We start from the raw sequence: 12,337 nt of genomic DNA, 5'->3' as shown, positions 1-12,337 counted from the left end.
CAATTCCTCGGCTCTTTTACAGCACTGGGATTGTAGGCTTTGTAGTGCGCCAGCCAATCTATCATGCGCACTGGGCAGTCATCCTTGTTACGCAGGAATCTGTCTGCCCTGCTCCCGTCATCAGTCTTGCACTAGCGTGGCTGGCAGCAAACAGAATAATAAAATGGTAATGACCATTATATTATTCTGGGTGTACCTGCTCTGCTCGCATCGGGGGGCTGATGATCCTCCGCCTTAACGGAGTAGCCGCAACTGTGACTAGACCGTGTCTTCTACAACCATTCCATATGCATCTGTTGTCATTTTAATCTTGTTTTGCTTCTCCGCATATTGTATCTCTCTGTACCCAGTCCCCAGTCGAACTCTATTTATTGTACCTACAGTCATAATGCATGCCATCTTAATGTTTCAGAACCCTGAGGCAATAAAGTGTGTAGTACCTGTAAAATAATCAGACATATTTTAAGATAGTTTGTTATACAGGGCAACTTCCGACTGGCTGGTCAGGCACCCTGATAAAACCTATTTTCAGGAAGATCCAACAGCATACTGGTTAATACCCTTAACATAAATTTCATCTAAAATATTTGTTGGCCTGTTACCTAAATTGGTGGAAAAACAAGTGGCAGATAATGATTTAATCCCATATGAACAAGCTGGGGTTAGGCCCCGCAAGTCCCTGCTTCATCACATCTTTGCACATGATTACATAGCACACAAATCAACCGGTATAGAAGTGCAAGAGCAAAGAAGTGGATTATAAACCAGCTTTTAACCCGTGGCCTGAGGCATGCCGAAAGAAAACGGATAAAATAAGGTTCCCCTGGAGATGTCTTAGTCTTTTGATTGCCTTTCTTATCAACAATTGTGAACATTACTGCCCAAGGGGAGAGGGGACATTAGACTTCTGATCTGTTACAGGATAAAACAAGGTATATGTCAGCCCCAGTGCTGTTTCTCCCAGACTCACTTGCGAGTCTCTTTAAAAATGCAAATCCTTCGAGGGTCCCAAATCATCAAATTAATTTCGTATTATAGGCCATGCACTTTAGTATTGCTGGACCAAATTGCTGCAGGCTTACAGAAACAGAATTATTATTGTAAATCTAAGATAATAATTATGAATTCTAGCAAGATTGAATTGATGCATTTTGATTAGAGGATGAGTTTGTATGTTATTGGCAAATAAATAGTACACAGTGTAGTCAACAGAAAGCATACCATACTTTTGGAGCTATGTGGATTTAATCATCTGCATAGAGGCTGCATCATTGTAGCTTTCACTGCATGCCTACAAGGCTAAAATAATTCCTACTGTAATGGTACTACTAACCTGCTACTTGAGAAACGTCGTTGATTAGATGGTATGGAGGGCAACATATTAAGAAAGGACCTTGTTTACTGCAAGAACTTGAAGTTGAAGTAATTGCCTAGATTTCGGATGATGCTTCCTGGATCAGAATGCAGGAGATCCGAATATACATTTAATCGGGTCCTTAATCCCTTCCAACGTCAAGTCAGTGGCTAATGAGTGCTCTAAGATTTTCAATTTATCAAATCGTTTTGTCTTAACTGGATTTAGATTTGGGTCCGTCCATCATCCGGTAGCCTTCCTACAGTGAAATTGTGCCCCCTAGATACGATCCCTTGTCCCTGTGATGGGCTGAATAAACAAAGCACAATTCACTTTATGTTATGTTGTGATTAATATTCGAAATTTAGTTGCTATTATTTAAAACCCCTTTTGGTAGCACAAAATACCAGACCACATATTAACGCCATGAACTTTTTGATTGATTTGAATGATATCGGGTCTGTTTAAACATTGCACTCTTTATTTTGACAGCAATTAATGCACGAAAAAGTATTACTTTTCAAATAATGAAGGACTGTACCATTATTCATCGATTTGACGTTTTATAACTGTATTCAACGAATAAGGAGGAAGTTCTGTTCTGGATTGTTGTTATAGGTTTTAATTGCTCGTACTTGTTATTATTGGTTTTAATTGCTTGCAATTGTTCTTCTTTCATTAATGTATCCTCTTTTATGGCTCTTTAAATATGCCGCATAAAGTCTAAATCGAATTGAATCGAGTGATCTAAGGACCTGTGTACTAATTAATCAATTACTTGCAACCAGACAACTAAGACAAAGTGTCAAAGATGTATGCACTTCATTTGAGGAGCCTTTTGAGACACAAAGGGCATTAACAAATCTACAAATAGTGTTCAAGAAAATGTTTTGACAGAGAAAAAACTCGATTGCTGTTTAATTCGGATGTAGATGTATTAGAAGTTAAAAATCATTGACTTTCCTAGTTGGTTAAAAAATTGGACGTGTATATTAACTGTTTTAAGTAGCAAGTATGGCACTGAGGCACCATTTCTTACTTTTTCCATTGAGATTATTGTTGATAATCTATGCCCTGATCAATCTCAAGGGCTTCTCGGGCTGCAGTTGCATTAAAAGATCTCTGCATGAACTGGTGAACTTCTTCATCGGTTTACAAAGAACTTGGCACAAATGAAACAGTTTTCAAAACCACTGTTTAAAGAAGTAGTTTTACATAGCGAACATCTAAAATAGCTGTTGAAATTAGAGTTTGAAAGCGCTGCCATGAAAGAAGGCCTTGTTTAAAAACGAAATCTGTAAATAAATTGTTGTGATCGGATGAATGATGTTAATTTTAGAATTGTTGTCACATTATATTTGTATATGTTGTGTATTCTCAGTTGTTATTTCACATAACATCTAAATCAAAAGTTGCAAGCTGACTTTAAGGTTGTTCATATGTTTTTAATGTTGTAAATTTCATCCCCCTTATGAATACACTCAGGTATTGTTGCAGAATGTGCATGATTGGAAGCCTTTCCATGGTTAACACTGTAAACAATCATCTTTTGGAGAGACAAAGGTTGCTGGAGTTCATGAGACAGTAACAAATGTTGGTTATGGGATAATTCATTTAATGTAAATTTCAGAGAGGATTAGAATGATGGAAAATCCTTGCGCATACCTACAGTCAAGAACTTTCTCTGGACCCACCAGCTGACGGAACATGGATATTGCATCCAGAAATCCATGTAAGTGCAGGTTGGACAGTGGTCACTGATCACAGGCCCCACCTTCACCAGCCCTAATGAGCAAGAAACAACGTCAACTGCTATCATTTCCCAGCCAGTTGGCTGAATGGTCTGAGGAATACCTCATTAACTCATCCTTAGGGAAATCGAACTTACTTTTCCTGACAGAAACACCACATTGTAACACAATTATATACAAAGAAAATTAAACTAAGCGGGGGCAAGAATGAACTTGAGGAGGGAGTACCAGGCCCCTTTAAGGAGAAAAACCTTGAAATAGGTACTCTTTGGTATATTTGTCCAGCTGGAGTCCAAGTGAAGGGCAGAATCAAAAGTCTGAGCCCGACAGCTCACCACACTTCCATAGTCTGTAACATGGCATGTTAATAGGTTAAAAGAGGACTGCACCCTACAGGATGGTGACTACGCTGACAGTATGAGTGTATCAGTCCCATGAATAAAATGGATCGGAAATGTAAATAAAGCAATCCATGTATGTGTGATGTAGTTAAGTTCTACATCAGATTATTTCAGCAACATGGAATGTGGTGATTCAAGGGGAATGGTAGTTGGTTGAAGACAGCTGCTGAGTGAGGCGAAAAAACGGCCTACCAGCACTTGAAGAACCAACCTTATGTGTGGACTAGTTACTTCACCACATTTGGTGACAATTGCGGTATCCGCTGCCCTCCTCATCCTCAACATGAGTTTCTCCTTGTCCCGGTGTTTTCATTGTGCTTACGAGAGTGTGTCACTGGACAATGTACTGGTGTAAGTTGAAGCTAGGCTCTTGTGGTATTTTTACAGTGCTGTGAAGAATATCTGTTGCCTGTGGGAAGGAGGCACTTTTCCCAATGTTTGGCAATGTGGAACGCGCTTCGTGGAGAGCCTTGGAAACAGTGTCAAGCACACCGGAAAGAAATTGCTTGTCATTGTTTAAGCTGGAGTACATCAGTGGAAAACACACCTCTTTGTTTGTCTGGATTGCAGTGACAAGCACACCTTACATTTGTTTTAGCCTAATATTTATTTATTTATTTTCTATTTTGACCTTCTGCTTGACTTAAATAGTTTTTTCCCCGGAAAGTTGTTGCAGAATGTTTAGGCAAAGGTAAATGGTTTAAAATGTTACTCTTTTGAGTACCCGGATAAGAAGTTTCAGTTACTGTAATAAAAAAAGTATAGTTAATTTACTGATAATTTATGAGTGGGTGGAGTATGATCACAATTTGTGTGCTGAATGCCACACCCCCTCCATTTGTTTTTTACAAGTCTAAGGTGAACCAACAGTTAAATGGCAGAAGTGGAAGAACATTTTTGAATACTATGCTAGGGGTTGATGCACTAATCTTAGTGCAGAGTTTAAACATGCTTTATTGCTTCATTTTTTAGCTAGTGAAGGTCAGGAAATTTTGGAAAATCTTCCTGAGGTAAGTGCTGCTGTCCAGAGGGGTTTAAATGAGGATAAAATATATATCTTAAAGCTTGATCAACATTTTGTACGGAAAGTGAGCACCATTATGGAACGCTATTATTTTGGGTGTAGAGAACATGGGAAGGATGAGTCAGCTGAGGTTTTTGTTATGGGTTTAAGCAAGTTGACAGCTCACTGTAAGTTAGGGGTTCTAAAGGAAGAAATGCTAAGAGACCAGTTTGTGTCGAAATGTGCTAATGAGAAAATAAGAGAGGAACTATGGTTAAAGGATGAACCACCACTAGAAAAGGTTATAGTTATAGCAAAACGTGTTGAACATATGGTAAAGTGTGTGGGTGAGTTACATAAAGCGGGTAAACAACAAGCAACCAGCCAACCACCGATAAAGTTGCAGAGTGGATGGTTTTGAATATAGTTGTGATACGTCAGTGACTGAATGAATAGTCCACAGAAGTATCCATTACGTTGCATTTCAGGAAATAAGAGATGTTTGCACTGATTTCAAGAAATCTATTTTATGGTCTTATAAACATTATTGCAAGCAGAACAAAAGGTTGGTCATAGTTAAGAAACATTATAATATTAGTTTTCAAAAGCTTGCCCATATACTCCAGCAAGGAATATTATGGCAGCGTTTGCCAGGTTTTTAAAGAATGAGGAAGTGGGGTATTGCACTGTTACTTCTGTGTTTACGCTGACACTTGAAATCATTTATTTGACAACCACATGTATGTGTATATTTATTTATGTGTGGGTATTTGAAGAACACAAACCTAGCAGTGATTATTATGTCTGATGCATAACTGTTCAGAGTTTCTGCCCCATATTTCCACATGATAAGGTTCAGAATGTTTGTCTTGCTATCACTGATGGTCAAGTGTTTAAGGTGTGTACTTGGTGTTCTATTTGCAGGATCACAGTCGGTCAGGCCCCGGGACAGCAATGGTAGAAGTCCCTAAATTAGCACAGTAACCCTGCTTTCCCAGTGATTTGTAAACAAGTTCTGATACCTTGCTATATTATCTTGCAGATATATCACAGTTTCACAAAAGCCTGCATTTTTTAGAAAAAGCAAGAAAGGTGTGTAGGATGTCGGAGTTTAGTAAATGTTTCAATCCAACCTCAACTTTTCAATTATTGGTCTCTTGAAGGCCAGACTATCCTCCAGGTCCCATATCCCTATCAGTAAATATTAGACAGTAGGAAATTGAATATTTTTCCATGATCCACCCCATTCTTTTTTTGACTGATGCTACTGGTTTTATTACTCTGTGCACCGGGATTCTGCTAACCAAGACCCAATGCATGTAGCTTGACGCCTAAAATATGTAGAAATTGTGTTCACTCTTTATAGGCATATTGATACATTTCACTAGTGACTGCAGTACCCATTGTACCATCTACTAAAGTGATAGTGCACACATGCCTGCACACCTACCATTGTAGCCCGGCTCCGGCAGGAGTGTTGTGCACTTGTTAAGTGCCCCCCAGAACTGGTTTGGGCTGGGTCCCAAGCCCAGTGCAAGGGCAGAACAAAGACACCTGTAGTATAAATACTGGGGCTGTGACCCCATGCAAATGTACTGTTGTGCTTACTTGGATCTGAAAGAAGGACTGCTGGGCACCAGGAAGAACCACCACAAAGCACTTCCCCTCTGCTAGAGGACACTGTGAGCTTGCCTGCCTGGGCCCAGCTCTGCCCCTTGTGACTTTGGGGCTCAGTGCTGGTGAAGCGCTCAACAATCTCTGCTCCTGGGGCTGAGCACAGGCAAAGGGCTTGGGCCTGCTGGGTTGCTATCTTTGAGCAGGGCACCTTTTTGTATGTGCTAAGGAGCCCATTACCAAGGGTATGGGCCCCTGCACAGTGCAGCGCACAGAGTGCGCTTATGCTGCCACCTCCCTAAGCCTTGGGAGTGGGCTCCAGCAGTACAGAGTACGGGTGCCGCCGCGCCTTTGAGAGAGGGCTTCGAAATCAACGGGGATGCCGCTCTGTAATCGCTGAAACTGGTAGTTGCACTTGTGGAACTCCCAAGTAGGGGGTTGCCCTGTGTGAGGCATGACTGCTCATCCGATTTTAGATTTTAGTTGCGCTGGGTTGAGGAACACGCTCCGTGTCCGCAGATGCACGGTCGGACTTCGTGCTGCTGCAGAGGGGACCCGCAATTGACAGAGTCCTTTTTTAAAAAAAAAAAAAATCTGTTAATTATTTTCATGTGTACAAAGAACAACATCACCATCATTACAAGAAGTTTAAACCCCAGTTTGGGTTCATCTACATTCACAGTACTCATAACCTTAGTTTACTGGTCAAATATCAGTTAAGGCACAACATGGAATTGATCAGGTAATAAAGGATACTTGGGCGTTTTTCAGCATAACTTCAATCAGTTACATAATTACTCTACATTCCCATCACTTCTTTTCCGATTCGTCACATATATATATGACAAGGTAGCCCCCTCTCAAAACATATAAAAGAACTACATCATGGTGTTCACAGTGTCATCCCCTTTATGCACAATGCCATCTCCATATCCCAGTGACCCATTCTCTTGCCTTTCTATCGCATAAGTATGCCTGTACCAAGCTATGGTGAACCTCGTGGGTGTGCAATCAGATAGCACGTCAAAGGGGCCCATATATCCCTGGGTCTGGTGGCAGTACGTAGCAGTTCGGCATATGTTGTGAGGCGCTCTTGGCAGAACACCAGATCGTGAATCTAACTCTTAAATTTAGGTGCCCATCCCTACCCCAATGACACACCACCCTCCTCTTAGCCATGAGCAGCGCCAGGTCGACATATTTGCGATGCTCTGCCCAAAGGGGCTTGACATAGCCTAACAGGGCCATCCGTGGGGTAGGCTCCACGTTTGTATTTATCATCAATGCCAGGGCATGGAAGATCTGCACCAAGAAGTCGTTCAACCCAGGGCACTCCCATGCCAAATGCAAAAAACCCGCACCTTCAGCACAACACCTATCACATCTGTCAGAATCTCTTAGTTTATATTTGTGCATCCTGGCTGGGGTGTAGTACAATCTGTGCAGGAATTTATAATGGATTATATGGAGCCTGCTGCTGGCCAAAACCCGTTCAGTATGCTAGCAACAGAACTCCCATTGATCATCTGATATGGCAAAGCCCAACTCCTCCCCCCACCTCGTGCGGGACATTGAAGCTGTCAATTCCCTCTGCATGTGTACTGTTCTATATATCAGAGAGACTAGGCGTTTAGCTGTGGTAGTCTTTAGCTTCAGCTGCAATGGTGCTAGTGCTTGCGGTTCAGCTGGGAAATCCGGTGTAATAGATCGTATCCCTTGTCTAAACCAGATGAACAGAAAAACATCAAGTGGGGTTTGTTGTGCGCCCTGAAACATATGCTCAATAATACGGAATTGGCTGTTATGATACAAGTCCCCCCAGGTGCGGATGTGGGTTCGCTTTTTGAAATCATGAAAAATGGTCTCCTGGAGAAGTGGCATGTTTGGGTGGTAAGTGAGAGGCAATAGTGGAGAGTATAACATGGGGACATTTAACATGTGACTTATGCATTGCCACGCGGCGATCGTACATGTGAGGGCAGGAGGCACCTAGTCTCTAGCTCCAACAGGTTCATATATTACACCATCTATTGGGATGGGGTGTGCGAGCCAGTGTTCCCCCGCACCTTGCGGCATATACTGTGGCTGCTCAACCCAAAACCATGCATAATGGGCTTGTGCACTCATATAGTATAATTCGAAATTTGGTGTTCCAAAACTCTCCCTGCGAGAATGGTTGAATCATTACATTTCATTGCAATCTTGGTTGTTTGCCTCCCCATACAAAGCGCGTCAACTCAGATTTTAGCGTTATAAAGAAAAAGGCCCCCGGGTAGTACCAAATACTTAAAAAGAGGTGAAGCAGTTGGGGGAGCACCACCATTTTAATTAAGGATGCCCGACCTGTCATGGAGAGGGGTAAAGCTATCTAGCGAGTGACGCATTCTGCGATCCGGGTCATGGCCGTCCCATAATTCAATCACATAAGCTCATCTTTGTCTCTAGTAATTCGTATCCCCAGATATCTCAGTTCCTTTTCACACCACTCCAAGGGATAGTCCAGCGGGAAGTGAACTGTTGCAGTCGTCAGAGAGAAATAATTTGACTGTCCCCCATTAATTCGGATCCCAAACACTATAAACTCCCTGAGGATTGGGTTCAGATTTTGCTGTGGGTCCCGAATGTAAAGGGTAATGCCGTCTGCATAGAGATATGAGTATTTGGCGCATATTGCACCTCAAGGCCTTATCATTGTGGTGTTGTCGCAGTTTCGCCGCTAATGGCGCCACTGCATTAGCGAAAAGTAATGGGGAAAGTGGGCACCCCTGACGAGTTCCTCTAGTGATCTGGAACAACTGCGATGTGTGCCCATTAATAAGTACCTTGGCGACCGGCATGCAATATAATGGATGTATGACGGTACAACGTGTGCTTTTACAATGCGTACCGTTACGACGCAGGTTTTACAACGCAAGTCGTTACAACGACTTGCGTTGGATGGCGCTGGATAGTGAATAGTTTAATTTACTATTCAAACTCCAGTCCCCGTGGATAGTAGGGAAGGTGTTGGATAGTAAATTAAACTATTCCCTATCCTAGAGCGCCCTCCAGCGAGAGTCATTATAACGACTTTCGTTGTAAAACCTGCATGGTAATGGTACCGCGTTGTAAAAGTTTTGTGGTAAAAGATGTTCCCCAATATAATAATTGGATCCACGAGAGGACTAGGGGTGGAAAGCCCATCCACAACATTACCCCAAAGATGTAGTCCAACTCTATAGAGTCAAAAGCCTTGGTGGCGTCTAAAAAAAACGCAGTTAGGTGAAGGTCTGGTGAGACATCATTCAAAATGGTAAAAAGTGTTCTAAAAATATGGGTCGTGGACCTCCGGGGCACGAAGCCCAACTGGGCAGGGAGGATCAAGTTCTCCATCAGCAGACTCAGTCGAGTTGCGATCATTTTCGCTAATATTTTGGCATCGCAATTAAGCAGGAAGAGAGGCCTGTAGGAGTCGCAGTGCTTGGGTGGTTTCCCCGGCTTTAACAGTGAAATTATAAGAGCTTCCCTCATAGAGGCAGGAAGGTTACCAACCTCCAGCGATTCCTCGTACACTTCACGGAGGATAGGGGCCATTAATTCTATATATGTTTTATAGAATTCTATAGGAATTCCGTCAGTACCCATGGCCTTCCCCGATTGCATACTCATGATGGCCTCCCTTACCTCATCCAGCTCAAACGGAGCACATAAAAAAGTTCTCTGAACATCGCTCAACCAGCAAAATGCCACATCTCCCAAAAAGCCATCTAAGTCCAAGTCATCTGCCCTATTTGTAGTATAGAGTCGATTGTAATAAGTATGTTGGTTGTGTCCAAATAGACTGTCTCTTCCAGATCTTCAATTTTGAATATATAATTAGAGCAGCAAGGTTGTCTAACCTTGTGCGCTAGGGCCTTACCTGGCCTAGCCCCTTTTCCGTAACTTCTGGGCACCCAGTATTTGCCCCTAAACCGCGTTTTCCTCTGCGCCTCATCCATGTACTCCGTAAGTGTGTCCCTGAACTTAGCTTGGGCAGGCAATTGACAGATTCCTTGCTTTTGGGAAAGGGGCATTGTGGGGTGAGCCCCTTTCACAGGACCCCTGCTTGAGACTGTCCTGATTTGGGGACAATGACACCAAGTGGTAAAACACCTGATGATGGGCGGAGGTTCCCTATAGGTGCACAGTAATGATGGGACCCTGATGTACGCATTATATGTGGTACATGTGACCATACAGTTAAGATGTATGCCTAATGTATTTATGCTAAGTGCACTATTGCCAGCAGTTACAGTTTGTCCTCCCTAATGGTGAGTTCTGATGGTGATGACAGTGGCCCAACGGTCCTGTAGTATATATAATCCCTGTAAAGTCATACCACGTGCCAGGTGGCACAGTGTATATATGTGATATGTTCTAATGTGTTTTATGGATAATACAAAGGCTATTTTTACATAACCTTGTGTGGAGTTTCTTTTGTGGTGGGCCTAGTGTGTCACTACTGTGTGAGTATGTTGCGCACACGCTTTACACATTGCCTCTGGGATAAGTCTGGATGCTCTGCCAAGCTACCAAGAGGGTGAGCAGGGGTTATCTTCAATGTGTAACTCCCTTGCCCTGACTAGAGTGACTAGAGTGGTTTCTGCCTGGCTTAGGCGCATGCCCTAGCCAACCAGAAATCCCATTTCTAACAAGGAGTAATCAGTTTATAACATTTCCTGCATATAGTACACTTTTGTGGGCTTGATGGCTCCATATTTAGGCCAAACTTACTAGTTTGAAAATATGTTGCATTCACATAATGCACGCATCTCTTGAGTACATTTTGAGTAATTGGATTCCATTAGTTTATAGGGAGGACACAGACCTTTCAATATTTTGTTCTTACAATTATTCGCCACTTCTTGGCCAGTAGCACCCCGTTCTTGACAAATCATAATGTCCTTTGACAGTATATCGAATTTAACTGACAACAGGGCTGATACTCGTACTTATACTAATGCACAAGTACAAGATATTTATTCTTTAATCAAAGATGCACCGTCATTTAATGCCCAGGGTAGTTCAGTTACACAACAAATTAAACTCGAGTTCATCACACGTCGAGCTCTAAGCCAACGCTTGCATGCATCCACCCTCATACAGTATAATAAAGTACAGAGAATACCTCGAGGTTTACGCCTACCAATTAAACCGCTCCTGTACAAATTTCAATTCAACAAACCATTTATGGAAAAATGGCAGGCAGTACTTAACAAGTGCTCACTTGACCTGATGATTTATCTAGCAGATGTGAAGCAAAATTCTGGCAAGCTACACTTGATGATCTCAACAACAAACTAGATATCTATGGCAAAGATATACAAGAAAGGAAGTTGAGGAAATATCGTCGCGACACAATTGACCACAAACTCAATGAGCTGTACACCTGGGCAGAGGTGTATGCCCATTGACGTCCGTATCAGAAACCTAATACATCTTCTCAAGAGTGTGTAGTCGCAGATGATGACCTGGATCCATCCAGACCACCCTTGGTGATACAATCTGAATCAATCCCTTCCAGTTCTAAAAGTGGAGCAGGCCCTTCTTCCAAACAGACACAGCCTACACAGTCGGGCCTTTTTTTAAAGAAGGGTCCAGCAGGAGGAAAACCACCAGATCCAAAAAAACAAGGAGGAGCCAAAGACAAAGAGCAAGAGCAGGAAGGAAGAACATTGAGGAGCAAGGGGAAACCCTCGTAATCAACATTTCATTGTGGGAATTAACACCAGCTCAAGTTAATGTTTTGAACAAAGGAACATCCTTGGTACCGATGTATCACACCAATCACTTGGAATTGGAGGTTTCAACTTTCAAATTCATGCGGAATTTAGGATTAAAAAAAGTCTTCACTAACGTTGTTCCGACATTGGACAACATTACAACATCCAGTCAAGAAAATGATCCTGAACTCAGTGCTTTCAAATCTAAGAGTTTGTTTATGGCACCTGTTTCACACAAGCTACTTGACACATTCAAAAATCTTATCAGACATGATTTCGCAAAACTCAATCTTCATCCTCGGACCCAAACTAACTTGAAAAAACATGAAATGAACATGCTGCGACAACTCAGCAAGGATGAGACAATCACTTGTCACAATGAACACCTTTTTCTATGAACAGAAAGTGTCAGAACATTTATCTGACACAACTACCTATATAAAGTTAGATCATGACCCTACAACAATGATCAT

General features: G+C 42.1%; 1 protein-coding gene across 1 annotated transcript in view; it reads right to left on the bottom strand.

Annotated features, from left to right (window-relative positions):
- The window catches only part of LOC147718790 (connector enhancer of kinase suppressor of ras 2-like), a 1,944,591-nt gene that overhangs the window by 1,074,314 nt on the left and 857,940 nt on the right, over positions 1 to 12,337 (bottom strand). The window lies entirely within an intron of this gene.

This window comes from Lissotriton vulgaris, chromosome 4_1, assembly GCF_964263255.1.
Source record: "Lissotriton vulgaris chromosome 4_1, aLisVul1.2, whole genome shotgun sequence".
Lineage (NCBI taxonomy): Eukaryota > Metazoa > Chordata > Amphibia > Caudata > Salamandridae > Lissotriton > Lissotriton vulgaris.
Note: the sequence above shows the minus strand (reverse complement) of the source record. Positions and strands in the feature narration are given on the sequence as shown.